Source organism: Bos grunniens, chromosome 22 (genome assembly GCF_055505025.1).
Source record: "Bos grunniens cultivar Pamir isolate PY7600 chromosome 22, Bosgru_T2T1.0, whole genome shotgun sequence".
NCBI classification, from domain to species: domain Eukaryota; kingdom Metazoa; phylum Chordata; class Mammalia; order Artiodactyla; family Bovidae; genus Bos; species Bos grunniens.
Genome location: NC_141186.1, coordinates 4189939 through 4216029, shown reverse-complemented (window position 1 = coordinate 4216029; position 26091 = coordinate 4189939). Strand labels below are relative to the sequence as shown.

Below are 26091 nucleotides of genomic sequence, written 5' to 3'. Positions count from 1 at the left end.
TGTCTTATCACTGTGGAATTATATTAGAAATCAATTTCAAAAGATATTTGAAAATAACCCACAGATTTTCAAATGTAATGAGAGATTTACCAAAAGAGATCTTTCACGTAGCCTCAATAAAGTTAGAAGCCTGAAAAAACAGAGGGTGACTACAGAGAAGAAAACATTCAAATGAGAAATTAATATCAAAGATACTTTAAAAACATATTGGGGTTTTAAAATTTATTAGACTTAAAAGACGTAAGTCAGATAGTGTTTTAGAAGCTAAGTTGATGGAAACAAAAGTAGCAAATCAGTGACCCATTCTGGGGACTTTACCACCAACATGGACACATTTAAGTTCTTTGATGAGTACAAAACGGCAAACAACTGCCAGGCAGCTTTGGAGGAGAAGACGCCCCATGAGTTGCCTGTCGGGAGTTCCGAGAACCAGCTCCCCCCTAGAGCATTCACAGTCACACGAGAGCACAGACTGCCATGGCTGGAGGCAGGGCAGCCTGAGCTCTAATAGACAGACAAGCCGATTGCAGAAGGAGCACAAGGAACATGTCACCTGAGGAGAACTCCAGGAAGGGGGACCTCCTTTGGTTCTGAATACCATGCAAGCTTCAAATTAAAAAAAAAAAAAAAGTGTAAAGCTATGTATTATGGACAAGCCTCTATCAATCTCAGAACAAAACCTGTGATTTCCAGGGACAGGATCAGGTGGGTTAATCACAAGAAAAGCAAGCATGGACATTAGACCAGTTACCACACTAAGTGGAAGAGCCCAACTTCACATTCTCAGTGCCTTGCAGTACGAGACCGCTGTCTTGAGTCTGGTTCCCCAGGAGCAAAGTCCACGAGGAGGACGGCGTGATTTATTGAAGAAGTGCTCCCGGGATAAACTGGCAAGGGAGCGGGGGAAACCTGCCAGGGGAAGGGAGAGAAACCAAGCAAGGCTACTTCTCTAGGGAAATGCTACCAGAAGTGGTCAGTTTGATCCACTGGAGACCCAAGGGCTTCAGATTGCTTGTTAGGGCTTGTCCCAACTAAAAGCAAGGAAGCGGGGCTTTCACACACTCCAGGGGGAAAATGAACTCCCAGGTACCTCAGCCCTCCAGCAGCCCAAAGGCAGCCTGCTAAACGAAGTCTTAAATTCTGGCCCACACAAGTGAAGCTTCCAGAGTCCGGGTGATGGGAGCTCAGAAATGGCAAAAAGGAATTAGAGGAGATGTGGGTTCAGTGCCAGCCCTGGGTAGCACAGGCAGATAAAAACGTAAGTGAGGAAGCACCTTATCCAGTTTCCACGTCTAATTCTTCCCTGGGATGATCACTGGGCCACACTCTCCTAGGGCATGTGCAGCCAATGTCCTTGTCCCAGCATGACCACAAACATGCCAGGATAGCCCCGAGATCTTTGTGTTCATCTAATGCTACAGTTAGAACACACAGTACTGGCAGTGAAGCTCACATCTGTGAAGCAATTTCATGCCAGTGGCATTAACAATTCAGTCACCACCCTGGGTGCCGGATTTCATAGCTTCATCTTCTAAGGACTGACAACATCCATCCTAGCAAGCTCAGAAGAAGGCTGTACAGCACAGCATCCGGTGCTGTGTGCCCCACAACTACATCCCTTCTAGAAGCATCCATGGGATGGGCAGAGAGGAAAGGGTTAGCGGGGGAAACTCCAGCATGGCTTCAATATTTACAGACCAGAAGGTATCATTACAGGATTAATAAGCAAGGCTAGTTCAGCAATAGGGAAGTTGGCCAAAGAGGCAGTGGAACTGTTATCACTGGAGATAATGAAGGCTGAGAATAGATACTCACCCAGAATGGATTTTACAGACAATAAAAATCTATCCCGCTCTTCAACAGAAGGAGATGAGCTGTGTGTTTCACTGGAGATCTCTTACAGCCCAAACGATTTCATAAATTAGATAAAGTCATTGAGTTTCAAATAGAACTTATTGAGTATGACTTATCCCAAAGCTTGTCCAGCACAGTGGTGGTGGGAGGCAGAGGCAATCGAGTGACACCCATCACTAGAATGATAAACGGGGGCAGCACCTAGAAGCAAACGCCCATTCTGGAAATAGGACCAGGAGAATCCAGGAAGGCAGGTTTTTATATTGGAGAAATACGGACCAAAATACCGCATCGTGGCGAATTTGAGCTTCAGGTATTTGGAGCCTGAAGTAACAACTTTGAGTTTTGAGTCCATGCTTTGTTCAAACACTGTGTGATGTTTCTCAGGTAGACGTAGAGCTCTGAAGACCTAGTCTGTCCTGACAGAGCCTAGTCATGTCCTAGAGGGCAAGCTGAATTTCACAAAGATCAGAAGGGTTGCAGAGGACAGACTGTTCTGGAAGGCGGAGGAATGAAGAAGCTTTTAAAGCATTCTGGGAATGTGAGAAGGGGTTCACATTTCTAGATCTGATCATGGTCTCTTTAGGAACAAAACTTTAAAATTCCATTAGAGAGGGAAGGACCAGCTTCCCACTAAGACACTGGCTCTGAGCTCAGCACACTGAAGCACTCAACGTTCTTTGAATGAGTGAATTGAGACAAAGATAAATCTACCTATTCAACTCACTGTGGTGGCCTCAGGCCAAAAGAAGAGCAGAGACTAAAAGATTCTCTACATTTTACCCACTTTTGCTATGCTCTGCTGTGATTCAACTCAATAAATTATTTCTTTCAGTTTCATTCTAAATCTTTCTCTAAATCCTCTTGCTGGGAACTAATTCTGCAGCTTTCATTGTATATATGCGTTGGATCCATGCTAAGCATAGAATCCACAGTGATTTTCAAATTTTTGATTCTGATCTTAGAGCCACACAATAAATTACTGAAACCTCTCAGCCACCTGCCCTTCCAAATTTTAATTACACTATGAGCTCTGGAGAATTGTATATATATTTTAAAGCCCATATGCTTATACTGGTAATTGGTTCATGAAGACGTTGATGTGATGATGCCCTGAAACCAAAAGGGTTCTATTCAAAAACCTGGAGCAATTTTAATTTTGTAGTAGGGAGAAAAGACATAATATATTCTGGAATTAAAACCCCAGAAGACTCTGAATGGCTAAACAACAAGGTCCTACTGTGTAGCACAAGGAACTATATTCAATATCATGTGGTAAATCATAATGGAAAAGAAACATATATATATATATATATATATATATATATGTTGTGTGTGTGTGCGTGCGCATGTGTGTGTTGTGCTAAGTTGCTGCAGTTGTGTCCATTTCTTTACAACCCTATGGACGGTACCTTGCCAGGCTCCTCTGTCCATGAGATTCTCAGGGCAAGAATACTGGAGTGGGTTGCCATGCCTATCTCCCCAGGGATCAAACCCATGACTCGTATCTCCTGCATTGCAGGCGGCTTCCTTACCACCAGCACCCCCTGGGAAGCCCACATTATATGCCTATATAATATGTATACATGTATATAAATAAAACCTGGGTTTGATCCCTGGGTTGGGAAGATACCCTAGAATAGGAAACGGCAACCCACTCCAGTATTCTTGCTGGAAAAATCTCATGGATAGAGGAGTCTTGTGGGCTACAGTCCACGGTGTTGCAGAGTTGAACATGACTGAGCAACTATGCATGCAGGCACATACATAAATACTTGAATCACTTTGTTGTCCAACAGAAATTAACACAATATTGTAAATCAACTATACTGCTGCTAAGTCACTTCAGTCGTGTCCGACTCTGTGCGACCCCATAGACGGCAGCCCACCAGGCTCCCCCATCCCTGGGATTCTCCAGGCAAGAACACTGGAGTGGGTTGCCATGTCCTTCTCCAATGCATGAAAGGGAAAAGTGAAAGTGAAGTCGCTCAGTCGTGCCCAACTCTTAGTGACCCCATGGACTGCAGCCTTCCAGGCTCCTCCGTCCATGGGATTTTCCAGGCAAGAGTACTGGAGTGGGGTGCCATTGCCTTCTACTATACTTCAATAAAATAAAATTTAAAATATACTTATATTACCTATATACTGGCATTGAAAACAACATCAAGTTACTTTTCAGAGTAAAGAAATGATCTGAAATTCAGAAAATTGATAAAATCATCACTAAGCATACATATAATAAAGAAACCTCAAATGATAAACCCAAAATGAGTTATTTTTAGATCTGAACTCTTTCATTTTTCAAAAATATTGATTCAGTGCCTATTATGTGCAAAGGCCTAGACTAGGAACTGATGATATGATGAGCAGTTGAAGACTGTCCTCAGCTTCACAGGCTTCAGACTAGTGAGGAATCAAATAATCATGTAAATGAGTGTGAACTTGAAGCTGTGAACTTGCAGCTGTGACAAGTGCTAGGAAGGAAGCAGTGCTCTGAGCTCCACGCTGGAGAAGCTGCCCAAGCCAAAGAGGGCAGGGAAGGCTTGCAGATGCACCGGAGACTCGGCTGAAATGAGAAGGATAGAGATGCTAACAAGTGAGGGAGGGGGAGAGTACTTTCCAGTCAGTGGGCACACTGCTAGCACTAGCTGGGAGTCCACTTCCCTAGAGGTTGAGCGGAAGGAAGACAGATTCCAGAGTTCTTAACTCACCTAACTACTGCATGGAATCTGTGGAAAGCAACACATCAGTCCTAATTGAGTGGTGGGGGGTGAGAGACTTTCAAAAGAATAGTATAATACCAAATATCCATTTTTTGTCAAACTTATTATATTTTCATTTCCACTTATTCACATCCAGGGTAATCCCTGTAACTACTTCTAACAAACCATCAGGATCTTGCTTTTCTTGCAGACTTTTCAACAAAGGCATGCCGACTTTCATATACACCTGATTTTGATAAAAAGAAAATTGCTCATTTAAAAACCTTATGACAATAAGCCAAAGACGTCATAGTACAATGAAACTATTTGAATGTGCTCATGGTTTACCTGAAGAGGCACTGTGAAAACCACTGAAGTGCACTTGCAGGGTAAGGGACACGGGTGAGACATACTGATGCTATAATAGACCATATCCGAGTAGAGCCCACCAAGCCAGCACACTGCATATCGATGCCTTTCTCCCTTCTTTCTTTGTTCATCAGTAATCATTTATTGATTAAAAAAGTAGGAGAGCACCCAAAAGCCAAGATGCAGGGATGTAGGGAAGTTAACAAGATGGCCCCAGTCACGCTCTCTCACCCCAGCTCTTACCCCTCCCGCCCCATGTTCTGTAAGCAGCGACTGTGCATGATTGTGTAACGGCTGCGCTTGCTTACAGCACTGCGCATGCGTGCCACGAGGTACCGCATGGTTGTGGGCTACTTCGTGCCCTACGCCTACAGAAGCTTCACCTGGAAAAGCCCGGAAAGGCTGTGTGCGGTTATGCTGTGTTATGTTATGTCTGCTGCTACGGCTGCTGTGCCCACCAGGAGAGAATAAACGTGTCTGCAGTTCCTATGGCTCCTCGTGTTTTCTTCCAGCCTCTTACCTTGCACTTGCCTACCCTGGGTTCAGTGAACAGTGTGCAAAATGTAAATAAGGACACAACTAGTGTCAGGAGCAGGATCAGCCGATACGAGGCACTGATGTTACTTTCTCTCATCCTCTAAAAAACACTCTCAAGTGATGAATGATAGTTCTTTTGTGCTAATCCTGACTAACTGCAAAGGCAATAGTGAGTTACACACAAATATTTGCTTTTATTAATATTATGAGCTACAAAACAGGGAACCCAACCAGTCCTTCGGTGAGAAAAAGATACAATGACCAGAACAGTCTCTCGCAGTAAAACTCTCCAACCCTGAGTATCATGTAGTAATATACCTGTGCAATCAATAGGAGCCACACACTAACAAGGAATTCACATCCTAGGAAAGGGGCTACTTAACGTTTTTTTTTTCTTTTTCTTTTTTTTTAACAAAGGTAAAAGTCCCACTTAGACAGGCTAGGCTAACAAGCTATTATTTTTCCAGATTAGAGAAAATAACAATAATAACAATAATATTAAGTAACAGAAAAGGAAGGAAAAGGAAGAGGGAGAGAAGTAGGAGGAAGAAAACCTCTCATTTATTCTTCACTCAGAATTTTTAGATTTAGTTTTTGGTGAACACTCAGTTCTGTTTATGGTCTTGAAATAGTTGCGTTTTTACAATATTAACACAGGCCTTCAAAACTACAAGAGTAATCAGTTGACAAAAAGGCATAATTACCAAGAAGACTCAACACAGTTCATATGACTTCACTGCTTTCATCATCATCAAAATCATCACAAATATGAAGCAAAAGAGATGATCAAACAGAGATTATAGATGACATTCAAGACTAAATCTTGACCTTATTGCAAATAGCAAAGAATGGGAGTGTTTGGACTTTGAACCTTCAGGCCATGGTGGAAAGGCCCTTTCCTCACACCAAAGATCATTCAGAACATCAGTCTCCATCTTTTTTAAAACGATTAAAAAAAAAAAAACACTTTTTCCTTACAGAAAGGGAGTCCTGGAGAAAGGCTAAAGCATTGCTAAACATGCTGATATTTACTAAGCGTAAAACCACAGACCAGACGCTGGCCTGAGCAGAGCAGGTGTGGGCTGAACTAGGACCTGGGTCTCTGATGTCAAAACCTCACTGGTCAGTAGCAGGACAGCATGAACAAATATCTGGAATACACTCTAGTAAGCCCCTTTCCAGTAGGGGTAGGTATGCAGGGCCATGGAAATATAAATAGGAGAAAATTAAATTTGGATGGCTGGGATCAGAGCTACAGAGAGAAGATTTATTTGTGTGGAAACTTCACGTGGATTTCTGAAAGGCACAGACGCTGGAAAAGGTTCTTTTTGGTAAACAGAACATCATTCTCAAAGTCTGACCTTCAGGGGAGTGCAATCTGGGCAAAGAACAGGTATAGAGTGTTTGTGAAAAGAAATCAGTTGGGTAGAGGTGAGAATGGGGGTGAGTTGCACATCTTGCTAAGGAGTTGCGTCTGTATTTATTCTGTGAACAGTGAGGAGAGATGGGATGTGTGATGGTTAATTTCACAGGTCAAGTTGCATGGAGAAGGAGCGCCCAGAGAATAGGTAAAATGTCATGTCTGGGTGTGTCTGTTCAGGTGTTTCTGGAAGAGATTAGCATCTGATTCAGCAGGCTAAGAAGATCCATCCTCACCTATGTAGGTGTACATCATCCCATCCTTTAGGTCCAGAATTGACCAAAAGGTGGAAAAGGGGGAAGTCTCTCTCTCTCTCTCTACTTGACCTCCATGTCTCGCCCCTGGCTGGGAATTACATCATGGGCTCCCCTGAGTCTCTGTATTCAGATTCGGACTGAACCATCCTACAGGCCTGCCTGCATCTCTAGGACGTCTTGGCCTCCAAAACTGCTTGGGCTAATTCCTATAATAGATAAATCCTTCTTATGAATTTTGCTCCAAATACTATTGGTTCTATTTCTTTAGAGAGCCCTCATACAGGATGAATTCACTCAGGAGAAACATGATTCAAACTGACTTGTTGGAAGACGAATGTGGGGGCAGTGAGAACGTTAGACCTCACCAGGAAAACCGGAAATTCAGAGTGACTTTCAGAAGAAGGCTATAATCCCGGTGGTAGATCATGAGGGCTTAACCTACAGCTACGTGCAAAGTTCGTAAAGCTTGGATCGAACGTAATTCCCGAGAGGAAGTGTCCCTCCTCGCCGTCCTACCCAGGTGACCCAGCAGAAGTGATGAAATAAGACTCCAAGGGTGTCAAGAGCACAGGAGAGAAATGAAATCGTACTTTAGGGGCGTCACAGCACAGGCAATCTGGTAGCAGCTTTTGGACGCTTTAACTAAGATTAACATTCTATTCAAATATATGAAGTTGCCAATATTTAAAGTTTTTTTATTGATCTATAGAAATTGCAACTTTACACGATTCAAGCCATAAGCAACCAGGAGGCCAGCAGCACACCCATGAGTTTAGATATGTGTCCTAGATATGGTAATTTGTTATTATTATTATTCTTTTAGCATTAGTGGCTCATTAGTAAGATTCATTCAACTGAATCTTACCTCGGTTTTGAAGCTTACATTATTAGATTTTATTTTGGGAATTAGTTATTAACTAACATGTTCCAAAGATTTTAATAAATACAAAAATGTATAATAATGAAATCTCCCCTCACTACTCCCCAGCTGACCCATCCTTGCCACTTATGCATAGCTTCCTGTGTTTCCTGCAGAGATATTTTTTCTGTGTTTACTAGTTACAATAAAAAAGCAAAAGTAGAATCTGATTCCCCACCACCACGTTTTTTCACAAAAGGAAATATAAAATCTGAAGTGTTCTGCACTTTTTTTTTCACTTAACAAAATGGCTTGCAGATATTTCCAGCGCACTTTCCGATTCCTTCTTAGAGTTGCATAAAGTTTCATTAGCCAGACATTTATTGTTTACTCCACATGTCCTCTGGTGATGGGCCTTCGAGTTGTTTGCCGTCTTTTCTGATTACAAATCATGCTGTCGTTCCTAATCACTAGTATGCAACCTTTCACCTGTGTGCAAGTAGATCGGTGGGGTAAATTCCCATAAGTTGGGATCTCACTTTCATAATTAATAAGAAATGAAAGTAAAAGAAAGAGCAGAACAGAGAGAAAAAAGGAAATGAAAGACATAAGGAGAGGAAGGAAAGAAGGCAGGCAGGCAGACGAGGAAAGACAAGAGGAAAGGAACGAGAAAGTAGAAAAAAGAGAGAATACAAGAAGGAAGAGGGGAAAGCTGTTTACATTTAGCAAGATCTTAGAAGGAGAGTGATTCAGCTGCAGTGCCGGTGAGGGGCTTCGTGGGAACCTGAGGGAGTCCTACAATGCCGGGAGAACAGAGCAAGGAAGCCACTCTTCCTGTCCAAATAACCCACCCACTAGGCAACACAGGGGAACTACGCTCCAAGGCTAAAAATACAGCCGCCATTCCAGGTTATCCAGCAGTAAGAGTGAGCCTTCCAGACCAAATGAAACGTTTCAAAAAAGAACCAACTGCATGTGAAAACCTGGCTCTAAAGGTCAAAGTGAAACGTATGAGTCAAAACTCTGCACAAGCTATAAATAGTTGGGAGCCTTTATGGGTTAATAATCTGCCTGCCAAAGCAGGGGACAGGAGTTCAATCCCTGGTCTAGGAAGATCCAACATGCCACGGAGCAACTAACCCCGTGCACCACAGCTATTGAGCCTGCGTGCCACAGAGCCTGTGCTCTGCAAAATGAGACGCCACTGCAAGGAGAAGCCCACCCTCCACTGCACCTGGAGAAAGCCCGCATGCAGGAACGAAGACCCAGCACCGTCAACAATAAAATAAATTAATTAATTAAATAATTTTTAAATAAAATGGTGCTCACAAGCATCCATTCTTTGGATACACGTATAACCGAATCATTTTGCTCTACACCTGAAGCTAACACAATATTTTTAATGAATTATACTCCGATATAAAATAAAAAATAACAATAATAATAATAATAAAGTATGGCCTATGGAACCAGAAGTTTAAGTTCTAATCTCACTAGTTCCACTGTTTCACTGGTTCCAAAACCAATGTTCATCTCCTACTAGTAACTCACTTCAAGCCATTTAGGTTTTGAAAAGTTATTCACTAGAGGCTGAAGAGGAAGAAAGAACCCAGACCAGAACAAAACGCTGTTTGCTCAGCATCAGTGAGTAATGCTTCCAACTAGGCCTCCCAGAGGCAATGAGAGGGTGGAGGCAGCATTCATGACACGCTTTATAGAAGTGAGTGCATTTAAGTTCAGCACACAGTAAAATCTACGTCATCCTCATGCCACTGAGTTTGTCTTCTTAATGAAGACCAGAGTTAAAAATAAAAACAAAAATTAAAAAAAAAAAATCTCTAGATATTGTTAAAGATACTGATTTTTTTTTTTTCTAACAGTAAAATTATTTCCACACAGACCGGGCAAATCCCTAGAAAAACAAGTCCCATCTTAGAACCCTGTTGGAACAAGGGTAACCTCTGACCGACTGTGCTATTTTGTTGGCTTCATTCACATTTTTCCAAAATGCCTCCAACAGCATAATGCCTTCAAAAGTTTATTTCATGCCTGAAATTGCTGCTCTGCTTAAAGCCATGGGGGAAATGACAAGGAAGGGTGTGAATGATGTTAAGAGACACTAAAAAGTGACTTAAAAAATTTCATCTCAAAGTCACTCGGCTAAGAAGAGGCGCACATTTCAGCAGAGAAAGGAAGAAGGGATCCAATAAATAACAAACATGTTATGAGAGGCCTCCAACGTTCATTTCCTTCTGTCCTTGATTTGACTTCAGCACTGGAGTTAAACACACATTTCAGGTCATGTAAAGATCAGTACCACGTAGAAAAACAGAAGATTCAAATCTCAGCGTTTTCCAACTTTCAGTTACCCCAGCCCCTAGTTTGTCGAAAGATCAACACTGCTCTGTCCAAAAATTCAAAAGATCAAGGCACTAACATGAGCTACTGTAGTTTTGACTTCTTCACAATGGTAATTACAGATAATTCTGCAATTATTGTAAATTCCATTGTGTCACACATACATATTACAAAGAATCAACTTTACGTCAAAAAATAAACTGAAGTATATTTATTTATAAAAATAATTTCTATATCTATATCAATTGTACATCTGCTATTTGATCATCATTTTGACCCATATATAGGTGAATATGGGATTCTCAGGTGGTGCTAGTGGTAAAGAATCTGCCTGCCAATGCAAGAGACATAAGAGACTCAGGTTTGAGCCCTGGGTTGGGAAGATCCCTTGGAGTAGGAAATGGCAACCTACTCCACTATTTTTGCCTGGAAAATTCTATGGACAGAGGAGCCTGGCGGGTTAGTCCATGGGGCTGCAAAGAGTTGGACATGACTGAGCGCACACAAGTAGGTGAATATGAATACACACACACACACACGTGGATTCACCTATGTGTGTGTGTGTGTGTGTATAAAATATTTGCACATTGAAAATCAGATATTTCATAAGTGACATCCAGTCTGAGTGTCAGTCCTTCTTGACCTACCAGTACCAACTCCTGTGTGGTTCTGAAAAATTAGAATTGGATGGTTTCCATAGCAATGCCAAGTCCACTTCTTGGCACAGTGTATGCTCTTAAATAACACCTATTAGAAGAATGAATGACTTTTAGCAAGAAACATCAAAAACATAATCTTTGAACAATGGGCTGCTCCAGAGTTCCAAGTAGCCCCAACAATTCTACACACTCTTCATTCAGGGCCAGAGGAGTGCTACTCTACTTAACTTAAGTCGCTAAAAAGCTTATGGCAATCATTTATAAACCCTCTGCCTGGCTTGAGATGTAAGTCCTTTCTAATGTCCATGAAAATTAACTCCAAGGAACTATCTATAAATCCTTTGCGTAGAGTGGGACTTCCTTACGTGACATATTTCCTGAAATACAAAGACCAGTGGCTAGAGGATGGCCATTTTTGCCCACATATGAAAACTTATTAACAAGGGAACTGCCTTGATTTGGACAAGGTGGTTTAAGAGAATTGTAATCAAGACATTGAAAGACTCAGACTTTCTACTCATAAAATGTACCTCTTAAATTCACTAGATCTATCTGAATGTTAAAGAACGAACTTTCATTATTGCTGTTGTCTTTTATTTTTATGTTTTAAAGAATGAACTTTCTGATTATGTCTATGGCATGTGGAGGCTTAACTTACATTAATTAAATTTTCAAAATATTATTGCATTGTAAAGTACCCAACGTGATTATAGTTTAATTAGAATTCATATATTTATATGTAAATAAAGACAACTCCTGGGTAAATTAAAAGCAAAGAAACAGGAAACATTTTCCCAGGATTAGAAAATCTAACTTCTCATTTCCCTGGTGCCTTATATGATGTCTGGCTCTTGGTGAGGATACAGTAAATATTGCTTGACTCGAAGAAAGGAGGCAAGAAAGAAGGGAAGGAAGGAAAGAAAAGAGGAAACGGAAGAAGAACTCTTCACAAATGGAATGTCCTGTGGAAAATGCTATAAAACACCAGTGATGGTACCTGGCAAAATCACTGTAAACTTGGTTTCTCACTGCAAACTCCATGGTTTATCGTGTGTTCCTGGATAATCTTATAATTGAAACCACTATTGGCATCCATGATGGGGCTGCTGCTAAGTCACTTCAGTCGTGTCCGATTCTGTGTGACGCCATAGACGGCAGCCACCAGGCTCCCCCGTCCCTGGGATTCTCCAGGCAAGAACACTGGAGTGGGTTGCCATTTCCTTCTCCAATGCATGAAAGCCTATACTAGATCAATCATAAACTTTGATTCATGACACATTTTAATCAAAGGGCCCAGAATGGCTAGCATATTATTTATTGACCTATCTAGAACTCAACAGAAGAATATGAAACGGTGATTAAAAGAATCCCACAGTGCACTCTCTCCCAACATGGTAAGAATCTATCAATGTATAAACTATAATGGAAAAGAATATATATGTGTATATATGTATATAGATAGATAGATATGTAACTGAATCACTGTGATGTACAGCAGAAATTAACACAATATTGGGATCCACAGTAATATCTAATTATTAAAAATCAATAAATAAAGTAATGCTTTAAACACGCTTTTTAACCTTAAACCATGCAAGATCATAACAAGTTACTGAGTAGGACAGAACAGTTGAAAGGATAGGACAAAGGCGCAGGGTTCGAGCTATAGTAGTTGTTGCCATAAACTGAACACTTCAAGCCCATGTGTGTGTGTGTGGTTTTGACCTTGATAGATGTATAAATTGCTTTCATTTCTAGCCATGTAACTGATTATTTGTATCCATGAAGGAGCTTATTTACATGGCAGGAAGCATATGGAATCAGTATTGCTGCTGAGATACAATTTGCTTTCATCTTCCATAATATTAATATATCAAGACGGCTCTACTGGTTCCAAGATGGATCTACTGGTTCATAGTCAACTGCAAGAAGAAACAATGCAGGTTGATATATTTCCAATTTGGATCCTCATTTGTAAGGAATCAAAAGCTACATGTGCATTTACAAGTTAAAAAGCTCACAACCTAAAACATGTCCCTTAACTTGTCGTTTAGTAACAACTTGTGAAAATTGTAGAATTTAGTCTTAAGAAACCTATTATAATATGAAATCTATTTTGGTCAAGCTATTACTATATTTTCATATTTTCTATACACTTAAAAATTTTTCAACTTTGAGGTAACTGAACAGGGTACATCATTAGTTAAACGGGAAATAGTAAAAAAATTGTTGTTTAGTAACAACTTGTGAAAATTGTAGAATTTAGTCTTAAGAAACCTATTATAATATGAAATCTATTTTGGTCAAGCTATTACTATATTTTCATATTTTCTATACACTTAAAAATTTTTCAACTTTGAGGTAACTGAACAGGGTACATCATTAGTTAAACGGGAAATAGTAAAAAAATTGTCTTGTTACTTCATTATATTTTGCCCCAGACAGTAATGTCAAAATGATTATTTTTAATTCATAAGGAAATTCTTAGGATCATTTATTCAAGGAATGGGTTATGGTATTAAAAAGTTTGGGAAACTTTTATCTTGTGCAATAAAATGTTTAAGGCAAGTGACTGTTTGGTGGCTATTCAGGATGTAAATGAGAGAAAAACTCAAGGGAATTCTCTCTTCATATTCCTGTCCTATGACATGAATGGGACATCGAGGGGTCATTGGCACCTGCACTGGCTAAATATTTTATATCTTAACTCAATGTGTTCTTCAACACATACTGGTAGTTCAGGACAGAGGGAAAAGCTCAAAGGTTTGCCCAGGGTCTTGGAAATAAAGAACACCAGAGCCTTCGTGTTTATATTGTAGCCTCTCTGCTTCAAGTCTATTCTTTTCACTGTGTCACATTATATTTACCTCACCTTTCTATGAAAGGCTATTTTTATCTGGCATTTCAGAATCTCTTTAAAGCCTCCCACTAAAAAGAAAAAAAAATCTGTTCAGTTATTTATTCAAAGTCTTAATTCATAACTGAAAATAACATCCTTTCTCCAGTTCATTTCAGATAACTCCAAATTGTCCAAGCAGCAACGCCATGAGTGATAAGAAGTAGCTAATAAAACAGAAAAATTCACCTGTTATCAAAAGTTTCTTTTAAAAATATTTCCTCATAAGTGAATCAAAATCTCTCTGATTTATTATTTCCAGGGATTAGGCATCTTCAAATGATGCATGCATGTCTGTAAATTTTTCTCTGTGATGGTGTAAATGTCTCCATTTATATGCCATAGAATATTTTTTTAAGAAGGAAGATGATCCAGTTTATTAAGCAATGAATGGCTCCTTTCACCTTTGGAGAGAACATTTTTCATGACATAACTTGAGAACATTTTTTAAGGAGTTCCATATTTAAGAGCTAAAACCAGGGATTCTGAACCTTTCAGAGAACTCTGACTTTACTAAGTTCCTATTATTCTGTGGGCTTCCCTGGTGGCTCAGATGTAAAGAACCCACCTGCCCTTGAAGGAGATGTGGGTTTGATCTCTGGGTTGGGAAGATGCCCTGGAGAGGGAAATGGCAACCCACTCCAGTACTCTAGCCTGGGAGATCCCACAGACGGAGGAGCCCAGTGGGCTACAGTCCATTGGGTGCAAAAGAGTCAGACATGACTTAGCAACTAAACAACAACATTATTCTGTGGAACTCCCCATCCCTTCCTACTCACAATCAACTGAAGCCCAATCTTGGCATGAGATTATCTCCTTGTTACCTAGCATCTTGTACAAAGACGACGTAGACAAACAATCAGATGTCTCATCTGAGAAAACAAAATCCATGCACTTAATGAGGCAAGTCAGTTTCTTTCACACAGAAGGGACGGATGTCCAGAGAGCTTCACTGACGTGAAGCCAATTTCAGAGATCTGTTACAGGCAGTGCCAGATTTAAAACCCGAGTTTTCAGAATCTCAAAACTGATTTTTCTGACCATGTGCCTGCTACAGTATTTGTTTCAGAGGACAGGGTTTGGTGGGGACTGAGTCATTACCTCCTACATGTCCCTGATGGCATCTCTGCCCCTTTTCATATACAGTCAAATGAGTACCAATCAAGGGAAATTCAGGCAGGCAGGGTGGCCCCCCCAGAGCTCAGCTTGAGAGGAAGAGCTCTCTCTCAGCAGTTGGCTGTGAATTCTATTTAGAGAGAGATCTGCCTGTACTTTGAAAGTCAGACCCCAGACCCCGAGGAAATGCCCTGAATGAGGTGAGGGAAGAGCTTTGTGGCTCTGGGGTCCCCATGATGCTCTGGAAGGGGCAGGGTGGACCCTTTCCTTAACCTGCACGCTCTGTTCCCAGTGAAGGGAGCATCCCCTAGCTGAACATCCCAGCCTTTGGGGGTCTGGCCTCCGGCACTGCCCTCAGCTTCCACAGCTATCCTGACCTTCAGCTCCCACAGCTCAAGCCCAGCGAAAGTGTTTGCCGTTCCTCAGACACCTAGAACACTTTCCTGTCTCTTCACTTTTTACAGGTTTCAGGGACATCTCATGGTTTCTTTAACTAGAAATTCCAGCTGTGCTTCAAAATTCAATCTAAATGTAGGTTTCTCCAGGATATTCTCCTTGACTCCTGATTGTGATGTCTTTACGCTCTTGTAGTATTCTGTTCCTACTTCTATTATAGCACTGAGAAAACTCTAATGCAGTCAATAACTTGCATATTTATTACTCACTGTATGCCTCTGGAGGCTTGGGATCATGCCTCATTCCACTTTGCATCCCTGGCATGCAGCACCACACATGCCTATAGTTGGCACTTGACAAATGATGAATGTGTGAGTGAAGTAGCGAAATGTCCAAAGGAAGAGGCTGATTTACGATTGCTTATATTTGTTGTGACTTTGGGCAAGTCACAAACTCTATATGATCGTCTGTAGGTAATTATTGAGAAATAATTGTGAATCCATGCCAAGGGATGACATATTTCATGGGAAGGGGTCCTTATATTTGAGGAGCTGAAAGAATGAGGAGCTTGCATTTTGAGGGCTTTTAAAAAGTGTGATGTCGGCCAGCCAGCTGACACGCAGGGCCATCCATCTTTCTTGCACAGCACATCTCCCTCTTCTGATGGTGCTGTTTCTGGTACCCATGCTAGGACCTTCTGCATCTTTATGCATCTTCATTTCAACTTGCAATTGAGGCCCAAGGAACCTCAGTTCCTATAGTCCTAATTCACAAGACTCCTGACTATCTATTTTACAAACCTAAAGAAAAACGTAGCCAAATTAAGCCAAGAGGGATGAGTATGGTACAAAATACAAGCTTTGCTTGCAATCTCATAAAGACACCAAACTTTTATCAATGTCTCAAATGCCTGTTTTTTCTAGTTGGATTGACATGGACAAACAGGAAATTAATGCTGAAGAGTCTCAGGACAAAGGAAAAGTGTTTAACAGGATCCCAAACAGGGTAATTTGATCCTTCCCATTATTATCTTGTAGGTACCTACAAATCAGAACAGGAAAAGGAATTCTTGAAAAAAATTAACTAAGATGAAATAGATACTGCATTCATTCATCACTGAAATTCAACTACAAAGAAGTTAAAGTCACCCCGTAAACTCCAGATAAAAGGCTCATAACTCATTTCCACTGGAGGGTAATAAGACTAGCTGTTCCTCCCATGAGTGGAGGGAACAAGTGTGGTCTTGTAGGAAGAAAACTCAAGGTGAATAAAACATAGTTCCACTGTTTCTGGGAGATGAGCTCTGTAGTTTAAGTGATATGACATCTCTGTGTTCGTGAGCTTTTAGTCATTAGGGAGAAGTATTCCTTCTCCAATCTTTAGTACATAAACACAAAGTCCTTTCACATTTCCTAATTTCTTAAATACCTTAATTATTTATGTCTAGCTTCCTTTATTTTCAGGTTATTTCTCTGTGTGTCTATATTATACATATTTGTTGATTCTTGTCTTTTCCATCCAATTAACTTTGGTTTATATGTGTTGTCTCTGTGGCTTCTGAACAGTTGCAAATTCATTCCTCAGCTTATTGGGATTCCCAGGTGGTGCTAGTGGTAAAGAATCCACCTGCCAATGCAAAAGATGCAAGAGACATGAGTTCCAGCCCTGGAGAAGGGCATGGCAACCCACTCCAGCATTCGTGCCTGGAGAATCCCATGAACAGAGGGGCCTGGTGGGCTACAGGCCAAGGGGTCGCAAAGAGTCAGACACGACTGAAGTGACTTAGCACACACACACAGCTTATTACACCAGAATACAACAGTTGAGATTTTCCACTAAACATCATCTATAGCTTTTAGATTCAGACAAAGCCTAAAGCCAGAGACAGAATGAACAAAACTCAACATGCTACTGTAGTTCTCCTAACAGATACCCCATTTTACCCTTTGAAATACAAAGGTAAAAATTCATCATGTTGCATTTGCTTTCTGAATATATCATTGTTTAGATGTATTACAACTTAGTTCAGATAAGCCAAAAACATATTAGTAACCAACCCACATCTTTCTAAATAAGAATCAATGTTACCATGCTCAACCTGAATAGGTTATCTTTAGACCTATTATATTTTGATTTAGGGCTTATAGCAAATGTTTTATGTAATCTTTTCTAAGTTCCTTTAATAAAAAAATTACTATGAAAAAAGAGCAAATCTCAAAGAATACACTAAATCTGGTGCATGAGCAAAGGAGCAATAAAAGCATAAAAATCATTCACCAAATTAGAGTCTTAGACAAACTTTATTTTGGTGTGTCAATATACCAATTTTCATGGTTCATGTTAGAATCATTAACATTTCTACAGATGAGTAATTATGGTATTAGCATTTTTCACTCATTCAATCAGCATGTCTTGAGTGCATAGGGATTAAAGTTCAATTCACACAGCCATTTACACAAACATATCCCAGAATCGCACAGTTCAGAATAAAAGATAATACTGTATTGTATACTTGGAATTTGCTAAGAAATATCTTAAATGTTCTTACCATACACACACAGAAATAGAACTGTGTGAAATGATAGATAAATTAATTGGCTTGATTGTGGTAATCAGTTCATTTTACATATGTTTTATATATATATATATATATATATATATCACATTTTTATATATCACGTTTTCATTCCAATCCCAAAGAAAGGCAATGCCAAAGAATGCTCAAACTACTGCACAATTGCACTCATCTCACACGCTAGTAAAGTAATGCTCAAAATTCTCCAAGCCAGGCTTCAGCAATATGTGAACCATGAACTTCCTGATGTTCAAGCTGGTTTTAGAACAGGCAGAGGAACCAGAGATCAAATTGCCAACATCCGCTGGATCATGGAAAAAGCAAGAGAGTTCCAGAAAAACATCTATTTCTGCTTTACTGACTATGCCAAAGCCTTTGACTGGGTGGATCACAATAAACTGTGGGAAATTCTGAAAGAGATGGGAATACCAGACCACCTGATCTGCCTCTTGAGAAATCTGTATGCAGGTCAGGAAGCAACAGTTAGAACTGGACATGGAACAACAGACTGGTTCCAAATAGGAAAAGGAGTACGTCAAGGCTGTATATTGTCACCCTGTTTATTTAACTTATATGCAGAGTACATCATGAGAAACGCTGGACTGGAAGAAACACAAGCTGGAATCAAGATTGCTGGGAGAAATATCAATAACCTCAGATATGCAGATGACACCACCCTTATGGCAGAAAGTGAAGAGGAACTCAAAAGCTTTTGATGAAAGTGAAAGAGGGGAGTGAAACTAAGATCATGGCATCCAGTCCCATCACTTCACGGGAAATAGATGGGGAAACAGTGGAAACAGTGTCATACTTTATTTTTCTGGGCTTCAAAATCACTACAGATGGTGACTGCAGCCATGAAATTACAAGACGCTTACTCCTTGGAAGGAAAGTTATGACCAACCTAGACAGCATATTCAAAAGCAGAGACATTACTTTGCCAACAAAGGTCCATCTAGTCAAGGCTATGGTTTTTCCAGTGGTCATGTATGGATGTGAGAGTTGGACTGTGAAGAAGGCTGAGCACCGAAGAATTGATGCTTTTGAACTGTGGTGTTGGAGAAGACTCTTGAGAGTCCCTTGGACTGCAAGGAGGTCCAACCAGTCCATTCTGAAGGAGATCAGCCCTGGGTGTTCTTTGGAAGGAATGATGCTAAAGCTGAAACTCCAGTACTTTGGCCACCTCATGCGAAGAGTTGACTCATTGGAAAAGACTCTGACGCTGGGAGGGATTGGGGGCAAGAGGAGAAGGGGACGACAGAGGATGAGATGGCTGGATGGCATCACTGACTCAATGGACATGAATCTTAGTGAACTCCGGGAGTCGGTGATGGACAGGGAAGCCTGGCGTGCTGTGATTCATGGGGTCGCGGAGAGTCGAACACGACTGAGTGACTGATCTGATCTGATCTGATACATACAACTTTGTATGCTGCTGCTGCTGCTAAGTCACTTCAGTCTTGTCCGACTCTGTGCGACCCCATAGACGGCAGCCCACCAGGCTCCACCGTCCCTGGGATTCTCCAGGCAAGAACACTGGAGTGGGTTGCCATTTCCTTCTCCAATGCAGGAAAGTGAAAAGTGAAAGTGACGTCGCTCAGTCGTGTCCAACTCCTCGAGACCCCATGGACTGCAGCCCACCAGGCTCCTCCGACCATGGGATTCTCCACGCAAGAGTACTGGAGTGGGGTGCCATATATACCTCAATAAAACTGGGGAAAGACACTGATTGATTTTATGGGTAGTAGAATTGAAGTAAGGAGCATTTTTATGTTCTATTATATATATTCTTGTTTGACTACTTTTAACTATGTTTAACTAGAATATTATTCCTTAGCAAGGTAGATAGATAACAGATATGTAGATGATGGATGGATGGATAGATAGAATATAAATGCCTCCTCCCTACTTATAGGATAATTAGACAAAGGCTTATGAAGATTTTAAGGTTATATTAAATATTGCCACATTGCTTTATTATGGTGCCAATAAAGTCTAATTTGTGTGTTTTCTTTTTCAAATCAAACTTCAAGTTAGATTTTAGCAAGTGGTGTAACCAGGCCAGAGATGGCCTTAGACCTAGGCCCAAAAGTTTCAGACCATAAACATTCAAGCTCTGTATTTCTGACTAAAGGCATTTAGAATTTTTCCAGTCTGGGATTCCCCAAAGTCAAGTGCAGATAGAGGATTCAAGGCTGTGTTGGTATATTTATTGCTGATCTTCTATGACAGCTACAGAAATCACTTTACCAAGTAAAACCTATGTCTTTTGTGGCACTTTAGGAAAGAAAGACTCTAATTCAGAAACAGGGAACATAAGACAACATTTGTGGTTGATGCCTGGAGTTAGGTTTAAAATAACCCCTCCAGTTCATAAAACTCATTCTGAGATATAACTTGAACCCTGAGTTCAAAGTGGAGGCCCCTCCCTGCGCCAGCTCAGGGCTTGTGGGCATCTGGTTCCCTCCACCCTCACGCACCTGGGGAGAAGCAGAACGCAGGGCTGAAACACAGTGTATCTGTAATGAGGCCAAGGTCAGGGCTGTGGCCTCCCAACCCTTAGGCAGCAACTGTATCCCTAGATACCTTTCACAAACCTCAGGCTGTACCCCAGTGGTGGCAAATGTGGGCTCAGAAGCCGCACCGACTCAGCAGGCCTCCTGCTCTGTGGCTCTGTAAACTTGGAAAAGCTGCTTAAACCCTCTGAACCTTAGTCTCCCCAACTGTAAGCTAAGGATACCAATAAGATAGTAAACCCCTGTTATATCCTTTGAAATGGGGTCCAAATATGCAATCCAATAACATATGAGCAGGCATCCTTATGAGAGTCATGGGAGGACCAGTTAGCTGGCTGGCTGAGAGCTCCAAAGATCCCGAAGCCAACCCCCTATCACACTAGGTCCAAATTCGTAGGGTACCATGTCACAGCAATGTTTTTGCTCCAAGGACCAAGTTACATTACTGACGGGAGATGTATCAGTACATGTTTAGAGAGTGAAGCAATTAATATTGCTAATGCGCGAAGTCATTAGAGCTTAAAATTGATCAAGGATTCATTATATGACTTATGATTGGTGCTATTATTCACATTTTGGTCTATTAGGTTTTTCTTCCAACCTTATGTACATTATAAACACAAATTTATTACTGTAAAATTTTCAAAAGTGATGAATTGAAAAGTTTTGAGTAAAGAAGAAATTTTTGATGAATTTTATGTAGATTCTTTCTCTGTCTCAGCAACACATATACTAGTGTCTCCAACAGCTCTTCAGAATTAGTTCTGATTCAGATAATGTGAATATTAGACCAACAAAAAGACAAAAAAACCTAGTGATTGATTCTAGTATGGAAAGTGAGGGGCTTCCCTGGTGGCTCAGAGGGTAAAGCATCTGCCTGTGATGCGGAAGACCCAGGTTCGATCCCTGGGTCGGGAAGGTCCCCTGGAGAAGGAAATGGCAACCCACTCCAGTATTCTTGTCTGGAGAATCCCATGGACAGGGGAGCCTGGTGGGCTACAGTCCATGGGGTCTCAAAGAGTTGGACACGACTGAGCGACTACACACACATGGAAAGTGAGAATGAAAGTCATGGCTCTGGAGAAGATTTTACAGGTGTTTCAGGTGTAACTATTGAATGTAATAACCCACAAAGTGTTAGTGAAATAACAAAATTAATTTTTGCCTGGCCAAAATAAAAACTGCCAACCACTAGCGTTAGTCTCTGCAAAAATGCCCTGGACAATAATGAGTTAATACGGTTAAGTGGTAATGCAGGAGATCTGGATTCAATCCCTGGGTTGGGAAGATCCTCTGGAGAAGGGAATGGCAACCCACTCCAGTATTCTTGCCTGAGAAATCCCATGGGCAGAGGAGCCTGGTGGGCTGCAGTCCATGGAGTCACAAAAGAGCTGACATGACTTAGCGACTAAACAACCACAATGTCAAATGCCTAGAGCAGGGCCTGTTACTGAGTCAGTGGTATAGACGCTTGTTATTATCACTGTGGAAGTTTCCTCCATGATCATGACCCTCACATAGCCGCTGCTACACCACCCCCCAGTAGACAAAGGAAGAGCATTTGCCAATGACCAGTAGAAGAAACAGAAAGGAGATTTCCAGTCTTTGTGCAAGGGTCTCCCCGCTAGGCTTTACTGACTGTTCTCCACTAGTCCTGAATTTTCCTTTTGCCAAAAACTATAAACCAATAAACTCTGGGGTGGGGAGGAGGAGGACCAAGACTGGGGGTTGGCATTTAAAAAAGAGTCTCTATTAAAGAGATTGGATGGATATTAAGCACACTGTCCATCCATAAACCCATCACTTGCTTGTTACCCACTGCTCACTCTGAAGACAGAAGCTATCCTTCTAATGGGCATCATGCCTTTCTATTCATGACAAAATACCGTCTTCCTGATGTCTACATGCCATCAGCTACAGATATTCCCGTGAGAGAGTTATAGGATCCCTGCAGGGAAAAGTACTGCTTTGTGTCTAGCAAATTTGGGAGGTGGCAATGGTTCACATCTCCCTTATGAACGTCATGACATTTAATGTGACACCATTTCAAGTGAATCATGTCCCCACAGATGCCCGTGACCTGTGCCCCAGCCTTCCTTGCTCCAGGCAGGGGACCTAGAATGAAGCCTGGAAAAGCTGGCCACACAGAGCTTGCAGGCCCACAGACACAGAAATGAGTCTTGGTTAATGTCATGGCCGTAGAATTAACGTCGTTTCTCTTCAGGAGGCAGTTAAATTTCATAATGCAATTGCAGAAAGAGAAGACATCAGGGCTGAGGGCCTTTATGTGCTTCCTACCTCTTGCTTGTCATACACTAAACAGGACCAGATGTTTCAGCAAAGAAATGAAACCAGTCACCCTGCACTTGATTTGTGGGACCACCCTTACATGAAATGCCAGCGTGTCGCTCCGAAGTTTTAAAAATGATATGTGTAACAAGCGAGATAAGAAATGTGGACATTCCTTCAAGAAAGTCATTAATTATAGGATCCACAGATGGTGAGAAAATGCCTTCCAGGTCAGCGTTGAGAAATGCGGAGATTATTTGCAAAGGGGTGAGAACAAAGGCGGTCTCTTGTCCCTCTGGTGCCTCTGTCCTGAATCAGGAGAACGATGCTGTAGGATGGTTGGCTGGGGGTGGGGGAATGAGGGTCCAAGAAAGCAGAGACCAGGAGAGGCGGCAGATCAAAGGCGCAGAGTCTCGGGATGACCTAGAAGATCCACAGTTTTCAGGGAAGAGCAGTGTAGCGAAAAGGAAACCCAGGGAGTTAGAGCACACGGGCACTCAGCTCCATGCTTGCCAACGTGCTATTTTGGGGAAAAGAACATGGACAGGAGGGAAAGGGCTTGAGAGATGGAGATGAAGAGACAGAAATAAACAGGATATGGAAATATACAGGACATGAGACAGAAAAGGCACACAGATGCAAACGCAGAGAGAGAGAGGAAGCAGAGGAATGAGGATGGATTAGTGATCTGCATTTGTGGTTACTCGCTACATATGGCCAGACCATAATGAACATATAACAGAGGATGAGCTCTGGCCCTGGGAGAGGAATTTCTCTTCCCCTGGTCATCCTTGGTTCCCTTACGACTCTGTGTAAGTGAACCTCTTGCCAAGTTGAGCAGAACAGGTTTCTAAAAATAGAGCATACACTGTTCAAAAAATGGGTTTCCTAAATACAAGTTAATTACTTTATCTTATGCTCAAAAAAAAGAAATAGAATTCTAGAGGAAAAAAGCAGCTGGTGACTTAGGATTTTAAATTTCTGATCATTGCCTTATAGTTTAGAATGTGACCCCACTGTTAGACTATAACCCCGGGGGTCTTATTCTGCACAAGATGATGGGGACAAAAAGTTTAGGAAAGAGTGGGTTCGCCCAGTTGCAACAGGCTTCCTTCCTTTAGCCTTTCTTAGAGCTGGTCATTCACTTATGGACACTGACTTCTCCACAGACTCGGCTGATGAATGGTGCAGCCGCGGCCCAACAGCTTAATCAGAGAGTCCTTTCTTCTTTGAAGTACTCCTCAGGGTATAAGTGCACTGGGGAACATTCTTCGGGAAACTCTGATCCAATGCAAGCCCTCTCATGTCTCCTTCCTTGCCGCCTACTAGCCTACAAGCCGTCACCAAGCTAATCCTCCTAAATGGACATTTCACTGCATGTTCCCAGGCTTCTGACTCTACTGGGGTTTCCAGTTGCCTAAAACTATAAATCTCAAACTTTCCCAAATGCCTAAAATAACAGAGAAGCCAGCACCACACACCATACCTATTCCCTGGCTTCACAAATCTTCTGGTTCAATATCGATTTCCTTCGATGGCTTATATACTGTGATAGGAGATACACATTCAGAATATCAAGTCCACATTCCTCAGTCAATCAGCGGGTCCCCATCACACTCAGACTTCAGCCCAATTTTCTGTCCTACCTGAGTCCTTCCTTCCTGAGTCTGGATATGGAGCATAAACCAGTCTACAGAAAATGTCATTACATTCTTCCAACCCAGAATGATCAGAGATCTCAATTTCAATTAAGAGAAGAGCCATGTTAGAGAACAGGCCAGGCTCTCAAGAGATAATAAGAGAACCCAACAAACAAATGCACCTCTAGTCTGTTTGCACATAACAGATAATGTCTGGCTTTGCTTATTAGCTCTGTTAATCAACCAGGACCACATTCGGCAGCCTCCTTAGCTTAGAGAATCAGGGATGAGATTTAAAAAGAAAGGTCTGTGTCTTGGGCCACAGAAATGGCAGCACTCAGGAGTTTTAACACAGGGGCATCGTCGAGATAGAACATCAGATGTAGACTCGGACTCACTGGGAGTTGCACAGTACAAAGTCAAAGGTTTTATACTTTGTTTTGCTTTGCTTCACTCTTGTCTAGTAATAGAAAATTCAGTGGGATAAAACACTAGTTAATTTATATAAAACAAATAGAATAACATATGACTGTCAGAGCCGTAAGCATGAGCAAATATGCCAGATGCTGCTTCTGAAAATGCCACACGACAGTAAATTTTCGTCGCATCAGTTCACCCCAAGCAGTCTGTCTTGAGGGATTTTCCCTTCAGGTTTAGCCTAAAAACAATGAGAGAAGGTGTGGCTGGGGGAGACGGTTCCTGTGACTTTCCTTTGTTTCATTTCCCCAGGAAGAGAAAAATCTTCCCATAACACAAACAGACATAAAATAAATCTTAATATTAAAATATTCACACACAAATACGGTTTCTAAGTCTCTCATTCGTAATCATGGTTTTGAGAATTTCACTGAAAATAAAGGCTTCTTAAAAAAATACAGAAGGTTAAATTCTTGGAATCAACTGTTTTTTAAGAATTTCATGGAAAGGATTCAATTCCGTCACACGCGCTTCCTGTGCACTCAGTAACAGTTCCCTCTGTTTGAAATTCCTCAATTATTGGAACCGTAAAGCAAGAAGTTCTGCTAGGAAGAAAACGTCGCCTTTGCCTCTGCAGATATGACCTCTCCCAGGCCCTCCTGGCTCGCTCACAGAAGATGACCTACTTTTTCTGAGATTAAAGTTTTCAGACACGATCTATTTCCACTTCGTCCAAACGCAAGATTCATCTCTGTCCTCATCTACCCTCTCTGTTCTTTCTTGGAGGGAGAAGTGATTACAGACTAGGTTTCCAAGGCCAACTGTCCCACTGGTGCCCTGGATCTGTGCCATATCTGCCCCCTGGAGTCAGGGTGTGGGTGGTATAATTTGTTACTTTTCCCATATAATTTTTAAAAGTTGATATGTAGTATTTTCATCTTTATTTAATTCAAGAAATCTTCTTTTTCTTGGCTGTGAAGCATGCAGGATCTTAGTTCCCTGACCAAGGATCAAACTGGTGCCCCATGAAGTGGACGTCAGGAAACTTAACAACTGGACCACCGGGGAAGTCTCAGGATGTGTGTTGAATGGCATCTCAAACACACTTCCTTACACCTCTAATACCTCCCTCCTCCTTTCACTAAAACCATAAATACTCTCAAGCCTCTTGATTTCAAAAACTCCTTCTGTTCACTACATGATCCCAGGGCAGGGTTTGCCTATCTCCCAA

General features: G+C 41.4%; 1 protein-coding gene and 1 non-coding gene across 25 annotated transcripts in view; one reads left to right on the top strand and one right to left on the bottom strand.

Moving 5' to 3' along the window:
- Window positions 1–26091, bottom strand: part of RBMS3 (RNA binding motif single stranded interacting protein 3) — a 797532-nt gene that overhangs the window by 743135 nt on the left and 28306 nt on the right. The window lies entirely within an intron of this gene.
- On the top strand, window positions 21361–21432 carry TRNAH-GUG (transfer RNA histidin (anticodon GUG)). The gene has a single exon. It is a non-coding gene; the product is annotated as a tRNA-His (tRNA).